Below are 8520 nucleotides of genomic sequence, written 5' to 3'. Positions count from 1 at the left end.
CAGTCCTCAATGAGGGCCTCTCGCAGGGACTCTGTGGTTCTCTGGTGGCTCAGCATTGGCCCCGCTTGGGCGACCCATGGCTATTTCCTGTGCCGTGATGATCCACAACAGTAGTGGTGTGGCGCGCGGTTGACGTGGCCCATATACTTTTAAGCTGCCCTTCTTTGGCTGCCCTGCGTCATCAACTTCGTTTGCTGGACTCCTTACACCTAATTTTAGCAGACAACGCCGCTGATCTAGTTTTGCGTTTTATGTGTGTGTGTGTGTGAGGGGGTTATCCTTCTATATAAGTTTGAGCGCTTGTCGTTTGTCCCTCTGTTTTCTCTCCACTACTGCTTTTAGGTTGGAAGTTTTAATGTGTTGCAGAGTCGCTGGCTTCTCTTTTTTATTCTCGTAGTCAGCCAGCCACAGTAATCTGCTTTCTTGTTTAATCTCTTCTAACAGTCTGTTACATCTCTGTGTTGTTTTCTTGTACTCTTTTGTCGCGCTTGCCCTTTCAACCACAACACATTTGAAGCTTCTGGCAACTGTGTTACCTTGGATTTATGTTTTGTTGATGATGCCTGTGGCTCCACCTTGCTCACTTGCTTGTCTGTTATTTCACAGTGTGGGCTCTATAATGCTCACCTGTGCTTACGGTTCACTTATCATGAAGCATTTTACTTCCCTTATCCCTTTGTTATTCTCCGATAGCTCTTGAAGATCAAGTCGTATAATCTTCTTTGCTCGGTCGCCCATTTTACGCCTATAATACGGAAATGAAATTGACCTAAATGTATTAAAAAGCCATTTTGTTCACATCAACAATGACGTGAAGAGCAGTTATGACAGAAAAGTTGTTTAAAAGTTGAGGAAACAATGACACTGTGAACAATTACGAGGCAGAAGTTATTCAAATATCGGGAAAACAATGACACAATGTACACTTACGTTGTTATTGCACCAAGGATTTTAGTTGAAATGAATCTCAGTCCGCAGTATTCATAACATTTGTCGTTATTTAACGGGATACGTTACTACATTCACCAAACTGAAACACGAAACCAACAATTACGACAATGTTCTTCCCAACCCAAGTCACAACAATCGATATTTCCACAAAGACGCAACTACCCTCTAGCGGCACTATGTATAACTACAGTTGTGGCGATCTTTCACTGCATGCGCTACCTTTTTCTGAGGTGACTTATGAAATAACCTCGATATGGTGAATTTTGCAGTTGTCATTATTCTTCCAGAACAGCGATATACAGATGGTGGCATTATCACGTACACAAGGTTTAAAAGGGCAGTGCATTGGTGGAGCTGTCATTTATACTCAGATGATTCATGTGGAAAGGTTTCCGCACAAATTAACAGACTTTCAATGCGGAGTCCGCACCTCGTGGTCGTGCGGTAGCGTTCTCGCTTCCCACGCCCGGGTTCCTGGGTTCAATTCCCGAAGGGGGCCAGGGATTTTCTCTCTCTCGTGATTACTGGGTGTTGTGTGCTGTCCTTAGGTTAGTTAGGTTTAAGTAGTTCTAAGTTCTAGGGGACTGATGACCATAGATGTTGAGTCCCATAGTGCTCAGCGCCATTTGAACCATTTTTTTCAATGCGGAATGGTAGTTGGAGCCGGACGCATAGGACATCCCATTTTGGAAATCAAGGAATTCAATATTTCGAAATACACAGTGTCAAGAGCTTGCCAAGAATACCAAATTTCAGGCATTACCTCTCACCATGGACAATGCAGTGATTGACGGTATTGACGTAACGACCGAGAGCGGCGGCGTTTGTGTACAGATGTCAGTGCTAACAGACAAGCAACACACTGTGAAATAACTGCAGAAATCAATATGGGGCGTGCGGTGAACGCATCCATTAGGACAGTGAGGCGAAATTTGGCGTTAATGGGCTATGGCAGCAGACGACCGACGTGAGTGTCTTTGGAGAGAGCACGAAATTGCCCGCAGCGCCCCTACAGGGCTCGTGATCATATTGGTTGGTCCTTAGGCGACTGGGAAACGGTGACCTGGTCAGATGAGTCGCGATTTCAGTCAGTAGGAGTTGAGGGTAGGGTTCGCGTGTGGTGCAGACCTCACGAAGTCTCGGATCAGGTTGTCAACGAGGCACTCTGCAAGCTGCTGGTGGTTCCATACTGGTATCGGCTGTGTTTACGCGGAATGGACTGGGTCCTCTGGTCGGACTCAACCGATCTTTGTCTGGAAATGGTTATGTTCGGCTATCTGGAGATTATTTGCAGCCATTCGCAGACTTCATGTTCCCACGACAATGCGCCTTGCCACCGGGCCACAATTGTTTCTGACTAGTTTGAAGAACATTCTGGACAATTCGAGGGAAAGATTTAGGCACACAGATCACCTAACATGAATCCTATCGAACATTCAAAAAAATCTAAACTCTGACGAAACAAGCCACGAAGGCCTAATGGTACTGACCAGCTGCCATGTCATCCTCAGCCCGTGGAGGGGCATGTGGTCAGCCTACCGCCCTCCCAGTCTTTTGTAAGTTTACGATAATGAAGCAGCTCCTTTTCAGTAAAGTAGCTCCTCAGTTTACCTCACAATGGTTGAGTGTATCCCGCTTGCCAACATCGCTCGGCAGACCGGACGGTCACCCATCCAAATGCTAGCTAGAGCACTTAGCTGTGGTTATCTTACGGGAACCGGCGTTACCACTGTGGCAAGGCCGTCGGTCCCATCAAACGTCTGTGGGACGTAGTGGAGACGTCAGTTCGTGCACAAAATACTGCACTGACAACACTTTCGCATTTATGGACGCCTACAGACGGAGCATGGCTCAGTATTTCTACAAGGGACTTCCAACAACTTATGGAGTCCACGCCACGTCGAGTTGCTATAGTACGCCGGCCAAAAGGAAGTCTGACACGATATTAGGCAGTATCTGATGACTTTTTTCGCCTTACAAGGGAACCTCCCCATCGCACCCCGTCAGATTTAGTTGTAAGTTGGCACAGTGGACAGGCCTTGAAAAACTGAACACAGATCAATCGAGAAAACAGGAAGAAGTTGTGTGGAACTATGAAAAAAATAAGCAAAATATACAAACTGAGTAGTCCATGTGCAAGATAGGCAACATCAAGGACAATGTGAGCTCAGTAGCGCCGTGGTCCCGTGATTAGCGTGAGCATCTACGGAACGAGAGGTCCTCGGTTCAAGTCTTCCCTCAAATGAAAATTTTACTTTTTTTATTTTCGCTAGGTTATGATCTATCCGTTCGTTCATTAACGTCTCTGTTCACTGTAATAAGTTTAGTGTCTGTGTTTTGTGACCGCACCGCAAAACCGAGCGATTAGTAGACGAAAGGACGTGCCTCTCCAATGGGAACCGAAAAACATTTGATCGCAAGGTCATAGGTCAACCGATTCCTCCACATGAAAACACGTCTGATATATTCTATATGACACTAGTGACGGCGCTCCTGAGCTGATATCGTCCTTGATGTTGCCTATCTTGCGCTTGGACTACTCAGTTTGTATATTTTGCTTATTTTTCATAGTCCCTCACAACTTCTTCCTCTTTTCTCGATTGATCTGTGTTCAGTTTTTCAAGGCCTATCCACTGTGCGAACTTGGAACTAAATCTGAGGGGGGTGCGATGGGGAGGTTCCCTTGTTAGTATATAAACAGCTTCGTCAGTAGAGCAGTCTTTCTGAAATCCAAGTTGGACTGGGCAAGTACCCCATTACTACAGAATAGGATCGCCTCCTCGTTGCATAGAATAAAGAAACATCGAGTGTATTGAAGTGTGAACAACAGATCGGTTCTGTTCGATGTGCGGATGTTATAGGTGGGGTGTTTTGACGCGGCAGGGTGCTGCGGATGTGGTCGTCGGGCGTGCTGCACCGGCTGGACCGGCAGACGTGGCCCCCTTGGCTGCTGTCGGACCTGCGCAGGCCGCTGCGCCGCCGCCACAGGAAGAGCGGGCAGCCGGCCGTCGCCCTGGACGACTGCGCGCCCGCCCTGGCCGTCGCCGCCGCCGGCTGCCTGCTGGCGCTGCTGCTGCTCGCCGCCGAGGTGGCGCTGCACGCCGCCCGGCGACCCTGAAACCGTCTCTACACGATCGACCTTCTTGTCTCGACCGATTACTCGAGACGGGTGTGTCTACTGCAGCGCCCGCCGCCCGGCGATCCTGAAACCCTCTCTACTCGATCGACTTTCTTGTCTCGACCGATTACTCGAGACGGGTGTGTCTACTGCAGCGCCCGCCGCCCGGCGACCCTGAAACCCTCTCTACTCGATCGACTTTCTTGTCTCGACCGATTACTCGAGACGGGTGTGTCTACTGCAGCGCCCCTAGCGTTTGATTCCCTTCCTGACCAGGAAATGTGTTCCCAGTAGTGAGATCAGCTTTTTGAAACCGTCTGTACAATACTGTAGGCTGAATTCCTAGATATCATATCTCGCAACCATCCACCCTGGTGAGCTCTCATTTCCGAACGTGATCCGCTAGAGCTTTAGGAAAGATTCTCTAGTGAAGGGGTTCCTATGCAAGTGGTTGTGGATTCGAATCTTTTAAATCTTTATCGTAATTACTTTGATTACTTTTTTATTCAGTTAATTATCTGAGATATAACTTTTATTTATATTTCTTTTTGAAATTATTTAACCACTGGTTTAAAGTTTTGATGCCGTCTCATGAGCCTGGCAACTAATTTGGTGGTCAGCCAGAAAGCGAAGGGAAACATACTGACCTTAGTTTCAAGTCTGCATGGCCACATTCCGGGCCAGCCCACTGAAAGAAAAGTGTCTATTTCCCATTTCTTTGCCGGATCAGGACTATGACTTCAGTAAAAGTTTAAAGTTCCAATCAAGATTTAATTTAATTAAAGTTTCTCACAAACAACACTTAAAATTGTGTTATGTTCAATTGAAAACAAGTCTTTTTAATCTAACACCACCTTTAGCAGTTCAGAGGCGGCCTCTACGGTAACTTCCTACCAGATTGTTTTTCGCCCTGACTAACATCACTCAATTGAAAGTTCGCAATAAATGTTCAAAAATGAGTGCTCGCCATAAAAGTGGAAATAAATTCACCACTTGCCACGCGGAATTGAATTTCACACGGACGGCACACTAACAGTTGTTTTATCGAATTCTAAACGATCCAGGACGGTGTACAATCCTCGCGAGTTCACTATCCGTTTTCAGTGCCAAACACGCGCTTGTCACATCTCGGCTCTGACGTCATCCGAGGCAGAGTGCGACCAGCCGTTTAAGGGGAGTCGGAGGTGCCTATGCTGCCCATGATAAAATCACCAAGTTTGAGGAACATATATGAATAAACTACCAAATAGAAAATTTTGAATTTTTTTTTACATATAGTGGTTTAGTATTGCAGTTATGACAGAGGGATTTTGGAGTATCTTTTCTAGTTTCCTTCCAATTATTTTTTTATTAATGACCCAAATTTTTTTACAAATAATTGATTTATAATTAAACTGAAATGAAACTACTGAACATATTGCCAAATGGCTGTGTTACAATGTAAGTTTGACCACTAGGAGTGCTGTATAAAAATTTCATCTCTCTAGCTTGAGTGGATTTTGAGAAAATGTTCCTTATATTCGAAAAATTCTAATTTACGGGAAATGGCTATCAAAGTTTCTCAATACATTCCTGCACTATAGGATGGATTATCAGGGTCTTCTTCTTCATCCTCCAAAAGCTTCCTCTTCTGTCTTCTTTTCTGGCCTGTTGTTCCATCATACTTCATATGCCTTTCTCTTCTTTCTGCTCGTCTTATCCTTTCTCTGTCAATATTTCTTAGTGCTCGTACAGTGTTCACCCCAGCTGTAAATCCTAATGCCTTCAGAACTTCACACCGTTCCCTTGGTTGTAGGTTGCTATTGCATCATAAATGCCAAAGTGCAGTGTTTTTATGCTCTCATTAGGATTCTGAGTCTTTCCATGTAGACATTTGTGTAACAATTCTGGCTGTGCTAAGTCATGAAAAATTTGTTTTATTGCATTTATCACAGCTGCTGGCAAACCATGTTTGTGATCATAGTCCTTTTTTGCATTATATTTGCACCAGGAATCTTTTGGGCACAGGCTGTGTTGAGGATATTCATTGGAAGAGGCAGTATGAAGGAACAATGTCCACACTGCTTTTCGCATGTCACTAACATTACTAGTATTTTGCCTTATAGCATACCCATAGTATCTCTGTGGACGTTCAATCACCTCATCGGTAAGCCTGCCTCTCCCTCCTGTTTCAGTAATTGTAGTATCTCAACTTGGTATTAGTGTTAATTTTCTTTTCCCTACGTTCTTCCTCTTCTTATATACATGGTTACTAAAACGTGGCATCGTAACCAGAACAATGCTTTACACAAGAAGTATAATACTACCAACAACAGGCGCAACACTGAACTATTTCGAAACAGTAAACAGCAAAGAGACGATGTTCCGCGCTCTTATCGCTTCCTTTGTCACAGAAAACAATGTAGGCAACCCTTGCACACTCGCTGTATGCGTAACATAAGGCGCTGTATGCGTAACTGGCCGACAAAATCCCAAGCAGTTCGCCAGGAAGTCACGAGAGGGTGTTAAATGCATTCAGCGGCCGCCCATTTCCTCTGAAGGCGTGGGGGAAAATGGTAATAACTCCACTTCTAGAGCGAGTAGAACAATAATTCAAAGTTTACATTAAAGAGGAATCTTCCAATTAATTTTCGGTAGCAAAAAAAAAAAAAAAAAAAAAAATCGTAATTTTTTGGATTTGACCACCTCCGGCTCCCCTTAACTGGCGTGTATCTCACAGTGTCTGAGAGCGAAGTGAACCTTCCATCTGCTTCAGGGTCTGCATTTATAAGGTGCCGGTGCGGACTGCCGAGAAAACATCTGTTGTCTCTGTCTATTTGCATACGGCGGCAGTCTACAAACGACCGCTATCTCGGGTACATAACCTTTAATAATATAGTTACCAATCACTTCAGAAACTTCTTAATTTTTGCTGGTATGCAGATAAGCAGTTTGAAAGTACGTAGAAAGTTTCAGCTCGCTAGAATGAAAACTTTTCTTAATAGAATTTATTTAGTGGAACTAAAGGTAGATTGTTACCTCTGAACCATATCTTTGCTAAGACTTACATCAGTTGCTATTTATGTTACAAGTCTTAAACTTGGTGTAGCTCTATTATTTGATATAATTGATCATCTGGTTTAACCAAAATCCTCTATCATTAAAATTTCAAGTACTTAATGTACAACACTTAGGCACATTTTAGTTACAAAATTAGTTTTTATTTAATTACTCAAAAACTATAAGAGGTAGATTAACGTGGCCTCTCTGTTATTATTTTTGGGGTGTAATGAAGCATAAAACAAATTTTCAAGTTTCTAAGTCCATTATTTAGCGCCTCTGATTTTTCTCTTAAAACGACATTTTTCCGTAAACTATTAAGTTTAGAATATCCAGACTTGGTATTTGGAACATTATTACACTAAACTATAATTTAACAAAGTTTTAAACATAAATTTTGATTTTTAATTTCATACTAAATTGTGGTGCAATACTTGTGCGCTACATGTAGACGCGTTAAGGTGACGTGGTGCTACTGGCAGTGAACTGGGGTAAGTACCGGCGCACTCGCTCGCCTCTGTATCTCACACACCATATAGCGCTTGGTTTGCTTCACCCCAAATTAACTTTTTCAGTCCTTCTCGTTTTGAATTCTTGTGATTCTTTTTCCATATAAATCATGAATCGTGTGACTTTTATTATTTGTATTTATCTATCACGATATTCAGACATTTGAGAATTCTGATCTATCAATGAAAAAAGAAAACAGAAAGCAAAATCATCTATTTACATTGACTCTGCAGTGGTGTCAAATATGTACTTTTTGGTTATAAAACATACATTTTCTTGGATGGCAATACTCACACAAACATATAAAACATAAATTCTTATTGCAGTACTTACAAAATAACGCAGATCAAGAGTCAAATGAAGGAGGAGTTTATAAGTAAAACGAAATTCAAGCAAAATGAGGAATAATGAATGCAATAATGTGGATAAAAATATAGGACGATGGATCATAAGAAATTAGATTGGTGTTAAATAGATGGAAATAATTGAAATTACTCACACAATGACCCCAAGTGGAAAAAGAATTATAAGAATAAAAAATGTAAGCAATTGAAAAAGTTAATGTGCTGATTCAAATAATGTGACAAACTATATAAGTAAAGAAAGTTATATTTAAACCAATCAACTGAATGAAATAATGATCAAAGTCACATCCATATAGATTTAAAATTTAAAAATTAAAAAGTTTCAAAGTACCTGATGAAATATGAATTCATAACTTCCCACATTTGAGGCCTGTACTATAACCATTGGTGGCTGAAGACTTCGGCATAAGAAGTCACCCTCATTGTGTCCATGACCTTGTCAAAGAGGGTGGAGGAGTGGACAGAGGTTCAGGGCACTCTCTTGTCCTATGGGTGCGAAACTGCCCCTAAAGGCAGAATAATCAGCAACGATCAACG

This window comes from Schistocerca americana, chromosome 4 (genome assembly GCF_021461395.2).
Source record: "Schistocerca americana isolate TAMUIC-IGC-003095 chromosome 4, iqSchAmer2.1, whole genome shotgun sequence".
NCBI classification, from domain to species: Eukaryota; Metazoa; Arthropoda; class Insecta; order Orthoptera; family Acrididae; genus Schistocerca; species Schistocerca americana.
The sequence above is the reverse complement of the archived record's forward strand: the minus strand, read 5'-3'. Positions refer to the sequence as shown.